The sequence below is a fragment of the Stegodyphus dumicola genome, chromosome X1 (assembly GCF_044657685.1).
Source record: "Stegodyphus dumicola isolate Sdum_Otavi_A_Nest chromosome X1, ASM4465768v1".
Taxonomy (NCBI): Eukaryota; Metazoa; Arthropoda; class Arachnida; order Araneae; family Eresidae; genus Stegodyphus; species Stegodyphus dumicola.
Genome location: NC_140780.1, coordinates 179,902,730 through 179,913,855, shown reverse-complemented (window position 1 = coordinate 179,913,855; position 11,126 = coordinate 179,902,730).

Sequence of the window (11,126 nt, the reverse complement as noted above, 5' to 3'; positions counted from 1 at the left end):
CTTTATATGAATAGAGAATATTTGTTAAATTCAAATTTCATTCTTTGCAGCAATGGCGTATGAGAATTATTTAAATTTAACTTTACTTTTTATTCTTATGAAACAATATATATATATTCTGTAACTGTAGGGGGAAAAAGCATGAATTTTTCTCAGCTGTTTAAACAGTTCCCATGTGTAAAATAGTATTTCATCCCCCAAAATATTAGTTAATTTTCTCCTAATGTATAATGTCTTGCCTGTTCGTACAGTCTGATTAATGTCATGGTAATTTTGGATACTTTCTATAGATCTTGCATAATAACTACACATGTAAGTTATACACACATTCGTAAATCTCTTATGATATGAAAAGTTATTGCAGACTTTAACATAACTAGATATTCTCGATAACAGGTGACTTACCTTACTTCCGTAGACCATGATCAGAATTAAATAAACTTATAAGGTTATCATACTAAATTACACGAAAAGCAGCATGACATAAATAAATACAAAGAAATTAAATTTATTTACTGTACTAATAGATTATTATATTACATGACATTGGTTTTGCCCATGTATAATGGGAATGAAAGCCAGTTTTCCATAGAAAGTCCTCTACAGGGGCATCTGTTTTCTTAAGCAGATTGCTTTTACCACATTTCAGTGACCTTGATTTAAGTATGAAACTAAATAATATTTTCTTTCTGCATGAAATGTGTTAACTGAGTTTTAGAAATATAAGCCATCTTGCAGTTACTGTGATAATACTAATTTTTGGTACCTCCATATTATACCATCAACCATGAAAGTTGTGCTAATTACTGCTGTGGAATTCTGAGCCAGACATTTGTATACAGCAGTTACAACAAACCATACATCAGTCTGTTTTAACGTTTTATTGCATATTTTTTAATAATGAAAAAACAGTGACATATTTTTGTTAAAAATGGAAAGTAAACTCCTTAAAAAGACTGATTTATTAATATATCAACTATATTTAATGTTAAAAATCTGTGTATTAAAATTTCAGATGAAACTTTCTTTTGACTGAGGATTTATGTTTTTCTAGGTATGGAATGCTGGTCTGAGGGTTCTCTATGCTATAGGACAATGGCCAGGCAATACTCATGATGCATTTATATGGAGTGGACTGAAACAAAATCTAGATAGTATTTTGTCGCATCGTGCATATCTTTGGGAGATAGTGGATTATATTCCCATTTTATCACGGGAATATCTCTATAATGAGAAGCACAGAAAAGTTCGTGCAGCTATAGAGATCAAATCAAGATTTAGGGTACTGCACGATACTGGTGGAACACTATTGTATTCACAAAGCAAAATATGTAAAATGGTCATATCTGGTGGCCATTTTACATAATATATGCTTAAGGTATTGTGTTGAAAATCCTGAGATCGATGTGTTTGAAGATGATGAGTTGGTACCTTCAGAAAGTTTTCAGTCAGTGCATTGCACAATGAATTATCTTTAAATTTTGAAACTCGATAATAAAAACCCAAAGTGGGCAACAATGAACTTCTGGCAAAGGTGAAACCCCCTTCATGGATAATAAAGAATATATTATGAAAAAAATTACTTTCATAATATATTCTTGGGGACCCACAAGCCATGGTTTATATTTAAACCTGTAACTAAATGCACAACCCTAAATGATTTTAATTGATAATAATAATCCTAAATATTTTTATTAGTCCTGGTTCCAAATGCATACTAACAACTTTTATCATTATTGTTCTTCCCTCTGAATTTCTTGTTTCCATCATTTATGTTTAAAAACTCTTGACTACCAGAAATAACTTAATAGGCTTGATATATATATATTTTAGTGTTGGTATGCCAGTTATGATTTACAATAGTAAGTCACTATAAATTAGCATTGCACTTAATTTATCTTAAACTTAGCAATAAGATTTACTGCACCGAAATTCAGTTTCTTCCAAAAAGTCAAATGTTTCCCTTTCGTCCCCTTCCGTGGGACAAGATAGAAAATTTCCATGTGACAATACACATTTAATAGCATAAGAACTTCATGCTTATTTATTATAGTATAAATTAAAACAATTATTTCACTCTATACTGTTTATGTATTATGTTTACTCTATACTGTTTATGTCTTCTTGGGGGTGGGCAAAACAAATATTGGACAGTTCAATTTTCCTCCACCGTTCCTGTGAGCGTATTCTTCGATTAAGCAAGGTTTTGCTCCAATTCCTGATTAGCATAATATGTAAAGAATAAACAGCCTATGATTTATGCCTCCATATCCTCTTGTATTATTTAAAGAACATACATTTTTCTTTTAATTCTAGATTTTAAAACATTAAAGTAAGGGAAAGATTGTTTGCTGAATTTAGATTTATATCATCATTACGCATTCACTATAATAACTTACTGCATACTTCCCTCAGTGGGTTTGCTATTAAAAGAAATACATTTAAGTAAAATCATGAGTGTATAATAAATTGTTTTTCAGCCAAAAAAAAAAAAAAAAAAAAAAAAGAGAGAGAGAAGGGGGAAAATAAATACAGTTTGTTTCACTTAATTTTTAGTACGCGACTCAACATTGTTATTGTAAACTAGACATTAGCCATACTTTAATAGTTGTCATCTCTGTATTTTTAGAACTTCGAAATTAGAATGTCAATTTTATCTGCCATTGTTATGGAGCTGTAGGATATCGAATGTTATTTCTTCAATGATAAAAAGAAATGAAATTTTTAATACCACATCTCATTCATATAACTTATTAACATAATTGAAAAACAATTTAATTCATTTCGTGTTATATCTGAAAATTAAAATTTGTAATACATTGACTAAAGATTCTTACAAGTCTTATTCCCATTTTCCTATATTTTCACGAGACTTATAATAGTGGTATTAGAATTATTATAATGTTTATGTCATATAATGGATCTGTGAATTTCTTTTAAATAATTTTTATAATCACAAAATTTTATAAAATTAAGAAAGAAGTAAATTTTACAATTAAAATATGAATCCCACACTGCAGAAATACATAAAAGAATGAAAACACTGTAATATTTGAAATGCACGATTTATTTTTTTAATAAATTAATAATTATATTTTGATTTTCTATGACAGCAGACTGATTTGCAACTGATTGCTTATACAAGTCACATATTTCACACAGTACATTAATATATTCTTCTGCGTTTCAATTATTTCCTTTTCTGCAGCTGTAATATCATCTCTCTTCCTTTTTTCTCTTCGGTCTCCTGCTTCGAATAGTTGAGCTTCTATCTGAGGGAAAATTTTTAAATATTCATTCAAATTCAAATATTCTTAATTTTTATATTTCATAATGTAAAACACTTTTTATAATTAATTAAACAATGAAACTTCTCTAAAAAGGAACAATTCATAATATTGATTTCTTTAACTTTCAATTTTTTTCCCTTTATAATTTTTAAGACTGTTTATAGATCAAGAGGATTTAATGATAATTATTTTAAATTCTTAAAATCTTGTTGTTAATAAAAGACATACTCTGTATATAATGTTCACAATAAAGAATTGAAATAACTCTTTTGTATGAGAAATATTAATTTACATCTGTTATAATTAATTTATACCAGCGGTTCTCAGCCGGTGGTATGCAAAGAAACAAAATATTTTTAACTATGAAATTCAAAAATCTCATAAAGAAAAGAATAGTTAATAGAAATTTCCTTTGATCGAAATTGACTTGAAGATTTGGAAAATGACACACTTGTTAACTTTTGGCTGAACCGAAAAAAAGAATTTAAAGGCATTTCAAATAAAGCTATCAAATTTGTATTGTCTTTTCACACAACCTGTTTGTGTGAAAAATGATTTTTTCCATGTTAAATTTGAAATATAAATACTCACCAAAATAAAAAGTGGATCCTAATTTACCATTAAATGAAATAAGAGCAGACATAAAGAAATTAAATATTAAAGTATTATAACTGAAATTTTGATAATCAAGTGAATAATTAATTTAATTAAATTTAATTTTGATAAGTAATCATCAGTTTTTAATCTAATAGTTTTTTATGTGTACATATTTAATACAAAGAGTGTGCAAATGGCAATATAAATATATATATATTATATTTCTATTGAGGAATTGAAAAATAAATATTGAGGAATTGTAAAATTAGTGGTGGTATTAATGTTTTTCAGTTTTTGCTTAGATGGTACACTACAGTCAAAAGGTTGAAAACCGCTGATTTATACCATTAAAGTTTTTCTGTTGGGAGGAAAAGGAAAAGAAGAATCCAGAAAACATTAGATTTTATGTAATACAAACTTGTGATTCCTAAATGCCATTGCAGATTTCCTCGTGATAAAGGTGTGGAATTTTCTAATGTAAAAAAGAAAAAAGCATAAAATAAGCTCAACAATCTTGACTGAAATATATATGCTTTCAGAGATAGCATAAAGCAAGAAAAGTTTACTCAACAATCTTGATTGAAATATACATGCTTTCAGAAATAATATACAAAGCATACTGCATAATCAAAGTTACGAGTTTATATACTATGAGATACTATACATGTTTATAATATACCACGTTCCTGTACACCTAACACCTCGTCCACAATTTTCTATACAATTCATTAAAGATAGTTCCTGAAACATAACTGACTTAAGAGAAACATGCATACTTGTAATTTATGCATAATAATTTGACAAACATTGATTTCAGGTAAAGAGCTACATGTATTATATCAAAGAAAGAATGAATAAATGTAATTTGCCTTTATCCTACAAATACTTAAAAACATTTACATTAAAAAAAATGAATTATTCATAATGGTAGCAAATTTTTAATGAAAAACAAAACAAGAGTTGAAAACTTAATGCAGTTTTTGTCAATATTTTACTCTCTTAAAATTTATATAAATGTATAGAAACTTGAAATGCATACCGCATTTGGCTGGTCAATGTCACCATTTTCATATGTGATTCTTATGTTGTATTTCAAGTTCCAATGGATTTTAGATACAAATAGTTGTTTTAGATTAATTTCAGATTTAAAATACTGCTTGCGGAGCTTACCATCAAAAGACGAAGCTGTGTTAAAAGTTCTGCAGGAATAGAACATTTTAGTACAAAAATTTCTAATGGAAACAACTATGAGATGAATTTGGTACATAGACAAGGCATGCAGTATCAAGTTTATGTAATTCTCTGATTTTTTTTTTTTTTAAGTGAAAACAGATCACTTAACACAAGTGCTAAAAAATTTGTGGAAAATGTTTTTTTAAACTATCATATAATTTTTATTTAATAATTCAAATTAGTATTTTAAAATTTGTTAAATGTTTTTTCCTTTGATATGTTGATAACATTTTGCAAACTTAGATAAATATTGATAGTTTGGTTATGCTAAAAGCAAGTTGCAAAAACAACGTACTTCTCCTGATAAGTATTTTTCTCTTTTCATTTATAAAGACCACCAAATTGATCCAGGTGTTTGTGTTAATACGTAAGTACCAAAAAATATTAAAGAATGCACAATCAAAGATGGCAACCAGTATGGTAAAAGATATAATTAATATATGCAATGAAAGAAATCTTATTAAAAGACGACTTTCATTATTAGCAGAGAAGGATGACACAGTTACAGTAAAGAAATTAAGCTTTTGTTTCTGCACTTGTAGCTTTTAATAGCCAAAAATTGTTTTTTGAAATTTTATGAAATAAATAAATCTGAACATAACTGATATCAAATGAGAATGGGTCCAAACTTTCACTTAAGAAGCAGAAAGTGCACTGTAAATGCACAATATAATGAGCAGAACACAAAGCATAATACATTGAAAAAATGAAGAAAACACTCATGCAGTCAGCTTTTTCACCTGGATTTAAAAAGAGACTGGGATAGCGGTGTTCAGCAGGCTTATCTGCTTGTAGATAGATGGGCTTATTAATTACTATATAATTCAAGAACTAGTTAATTTTCATATGGTAAACATGCCTACTGTCACTGAAGAATCATGCATCTGCATTAAACAATAAAAATCTAACACAAATTTGAATTTTAAATTAAACTTACTATTAGAAGAATTAAAACCAAATGCTGTAATTTGAAAATGGGAAAAAAATGTGGTTTATATTTGAAAAAGCAAGTATTTTTGTCTGAAAAGTAAAATATATTTTACACACATCTGTTGCTCTAGATTACTTTGGAGGGAATCTATAAGATAAAGTAAATAAAGTTGTACACATTACATTACATGTCTGCATATTTCCTTCGTTTTCAGGTCTGGAACACTTCGTTACACCACACTACAACGCAGTAAACACTTGACCATAAGCTCAGAGGAATAATGGGAACTGATGTTTTTTGTTTACATCGACACGCAGTCTCATTGGATATTGATGTAGTTTATCGGACAAGCTCTCCTGGCACGAGAGCAAACCAGCTCCCCATTGCAATTTTGACGTCATCAGTTATCAGAGCGGTAAAGCGTTGCACTTGAATTCGACTTTAGCAGCCGATAGCAGGAACGCCTCTTGCGAGCTAACATTTGCAATTTATCAGAGCGTTGCACTTGATGGGCGAATTCAACTGCAACGCTCTGATAAATTGCAAATGTTAGCTCGCAAGAGGCGTTCCTGCTATCGGCTGCTAAAGTCGAATTCAAGTGCAACGCTTTACCGCTCTGGTAACTGATGACGTCAAAATTGCAATGGGGAGCTGGTTTGCTCTCGTGCCAGGAGAGCTTGTCCGATAAACTACATCAATATCCAATGAGACTGCGTGTCGATGTAAACAAAAAACATCAGTTCCCATAATTCCTCTGAGCTTATGGTCAAGTGTTTACTGCGTTGTAGTGTGGTGTAACGAATTGTTCCAGTCCTGAAAACGAAAGAAATATAATACATGTCTGTATATTTCTTTTAATGTGTACAACTTTATTTACTTTCTCCTATAGAAAATTCTCTCCAAAGTAATCTAGAGCAACAGGTGTGTGTAAAATATATTTTACTTTTCAGACAAAAATCCTTGCTTTTTCAAATATAAACCACATTTTTTTTCCCATTTTCAAATTACAGCATTTGGTTTTAATTCTTCTAATAGTAAGTTTAATTTAAAATTCAAATTTGTGTTTTATTTTTATTGTTTAATGCAGATGCATGATTCTTCAGTGACAGTAGGCATGTTTACCATATGAAAATTAACTAGTTCTTGAATTATATAGTAATTAATAAGCCCATCTATCTACAAGCAGATAAGCCTGCTGAACACCGCTATCCCAGTCTCTTTTTAAATCCAGGTGAAAAAGCTGGCTGCATGAGTGTTTTTTTCATTTTTTCAATGTATAACATGAATACTAAGTTTTCCATCCACGCAGGCATTCCTTCCCTTAGACATTCATTATGTGATGAATCAGTTAAGAGCAATTTTTAGATTTATATTGTACATCGTTGGGAAAATATAAAAATGAAATTAAAGGTATTTCAATGTAATACAATAAATAAAAAATTATATGAAACCCTGATAATTCTAATGTGATATTAATGTAATATATACATCCAGAGTAAAGGTTAATTTATAAATTATGCTTTGTGTTCTGCTCATTATATTGGGCATTTACAGTACACTTTCTGCTTCTTAAGTGAAAGTTTGGACCCATTCTCATTTGATATCAGTTATGTTCAGATTTATTTATTTCATAAAATTTCAAAAAACAATTTTTGGCTATTAAAAGCTACAAGTGCAGAAACAAAAGCTTAATTTCTTTACTGTAACTGTGTCATCCTTCTCTGCTAATAATGAAAGTCGTCTTTTAATAAGATTTCTTTCATTGCATATATTAATTATATCTTTTACCATACTGGTTGCCATCTTTGATTGTGCATTCTTTAATATTTTTTGGTACTTACGTATTAACACAAACACCTGGATCAATTTGGTGGTCTTTATAAATGAAAAGAGAAAAATACTTATCAGGAGAAGTACGTTGTTTTTGCAACTTGCTTTTAGCATAACCAAACTATCAATATTTATCTAAGTTTGCAAAATGTTATCAACATATCAAAGGAAAAAACATTTAACAAATTTTAAAATACTAATTTGAATTATTAAATAAAAATTATATGATAGTTTAAAAAAACATTTTCCACAAATTTTTTAGCACTTGTGTTAAGTGATCTGTTTTCACTTAAAAAAAAAAAAAATCAGAGAATTACATAAACTTGATACTGCATGCCTTGTCTATGTACCAAATTCATCTCATAGTTGTTTCCATTAGAAATTTTTGTACTAAAATGTTCTATTCCTGCAGAACTTTTAACACAGCTTCGTCTTTTGATGGTAAGCTCCGCAAGCAGTATTTTAAATCTGAAATTAATCTAAAACAACTATTTGTATCTAAAATCCATTGGAACTTGAAATACAACATAAGAATCACATATGAAAATGGTGACATTGACCAGCCAAATGCGGTATGCATTTCAAGTTTCTATACATTTATATAAATTTTAAGAGAGTAAAATATTGACAAAAACTGCATTAAGTTTTCAACTCTTGTTTTGTTTTTCATTAAAAATTTGCTACCATTATGAATAATTCATTTTTTTTAATGTAAATGTTTTTAAGTATTTGTAGGATAAAGGCAAATTACATTTATTCATTCTTTCTTTGATATAATACATGTAGCTCTTTACCTGAAATCAATGTTTGTCAAATTATTATGCATAAATTACAAGTATGCATGTTTCTCTTAAGTCAGTTATGTTTCAGGAACTATCTTTAATGAATTGTATAGAAAATTGTGGACGAGGTGTTAGGTGTACAGGAACGTGGTATATTATAAACATGTATAGTATCTCATAGTATATAAACTCGTAACTTTGATTATGCAGTATGCTTTGTATATTATTTCTGAAAGCATGTATATTTCAATCAAGATTGTTGAGTAAACTTTTCTTGCTTTATGCTATCTCTGAAAGCATATATATTTCAGTCAAGATTGTTGAGCTTATTTTATGCTTTTTTCTTTTTTACATTAGAAAATTCCACACCTTTATCACGAGGAAATCTGCAATGGCATTTAGGAATCACAAGTTTGTATTACATAAAATCTAATGTTTTCTGGATTCTTCTTTTCCTTTTCCTCCCAACAGAAAAACTTTAATGGTATAAATCAGCGGTTTTCAACCTTTTGACTGTAGTGTACCATCTAAGCAAAAACTGAAAAACATTAATACCACCACTAATTTTACAATTCCTCAATATTTATTTTTCAATTCCTCAATAGAAATATAATATATATATATTTATATTGCCATTTGCACACTCTTTGTATTAAATATGTACACATAAAAAACTATTAGATTAAAAACTGATGATTACTTATCAAAATTAAATTTAATTAAATTAATTATTCACTTGATTATCAAAATTTCAGTTATAATACTTTAATATTTAATTTCTTTATGTCTGCTCTTATTTCATTTAATGGTAAATTAGGATCCACTTTTTATTTTGGTGAGTATTTATATTTCAAATTTAACATGGAAAAAATCATTTTTCACACAAACAGGTTGTGCGAAAAGACAATACAAATTTGATAGCTTTATTTGAAATGCCTTTAAATTCTTTTTTTTCGGTTCAGCCAAAAGTTAACAAGTGTGTCATTTTCCAAATCTTCAAGTCAATTTCGATCAAAGGAAATTTCTATTAACTATTCTTTTCTTTATGAGATTTTTGAATTTCATAGTTAAAAATATTTTGTTTCTTTGCATACCACCGGCTGAGAACCGCTGGTATAAATTAATTATAACAGATGTAAATTAATATTTCTCATACAAAAGAGTTATTTCAATTCTTTATTGCAAACATTATATACAGAGTATGTTTTTTATAACAACAAGATTTTAAGAATTTAAAATAATTATCATTAAATCCTCTTGATCTATAAACAGTCTTAAAAATTATAAAGGAAAAAAATTGAAAATTAAAGAAATCAATATTATGAATTGTTCCTTTTTAGAGAAGTTTCACTGTTTAATTAATTATAAAAAGTGTTTTACATTATGAAATATAAAAATTAAGAATATTTGAATTTGAATGAATATTTTAAAATTTTCCCTCAGATAGAAGCTCAACTATTCGAAGCAGGAGACCGAAGAGAAAAAAGGAAGAGAGATGATATTACAGCTGCAGAAAAGGAAATAATTGAAACGCAGAAGAATATATTAATGTACTGTGTGAAATATGTGACTTGTATAAGCAATCAGTTGCAAATCAGTCTGCTGTCATAGAAAATCAAAATATAATTATTAATTTATTAAAAAATAAATCATGCATTTCAAATATTACAGTGTTTTCATTCTTGTATGTATTTCTGCAGTGTGGGATTCATATTTTAATTGTAAAATTTACTACTTTCTTAATTTTATAAAATTTTGTGATTATAAAAATTATTTAAAAGAAATTCACAGATCCATTATATGACATAAACATTATAATAATTCTAATACCACTATTATAAGTCTCGTGAAAATATAGGAAAATGGGAATAAGACTTGTAAGAATCTTTAGTCAATGTATTACAAATTTTAATTTTCAGATATAACACGAAATGAATTAAATTGTTTTTCAATTATGTTAATAAGTTATATGAATGAGATGTGGTATTAAAAATTTCATTTCTTTTTATCATTGAAGAAATAACATTCGATATCCTACAGCTCCATAACAATGGCAGATAAAATTGACATTCTAATTTCGAAGTTCTAAAAATACAGAGATGACAACTATTAAAGTATGGCTAATGTCTAGTTTACAATAACAATGTTGAGTCGCATACTAAAAATTAAGTGAAACAAACTGTATTTATTTTCCCCCTTCTCTCTCTCTTTTTTTTTTTTTTTTTTTTGGCTGAAAAACAATTTATTATACACTCATGATTTTACTTAAATGTATTTCTTTTAATAGCAAACCCACTGAGGGAAGTATGCAGTAAGTTATTATAGTGAATGCGTAATGATGATATAAATCTAAATTCAGCAAACAATCTTTCCCTTACTTTAATGTTTTAAAATCTAGAATTAAAAGAAAAATGTATGTTCTTTAAATAATACAAGAGGATATGGAGGCATAAATCATAGGCT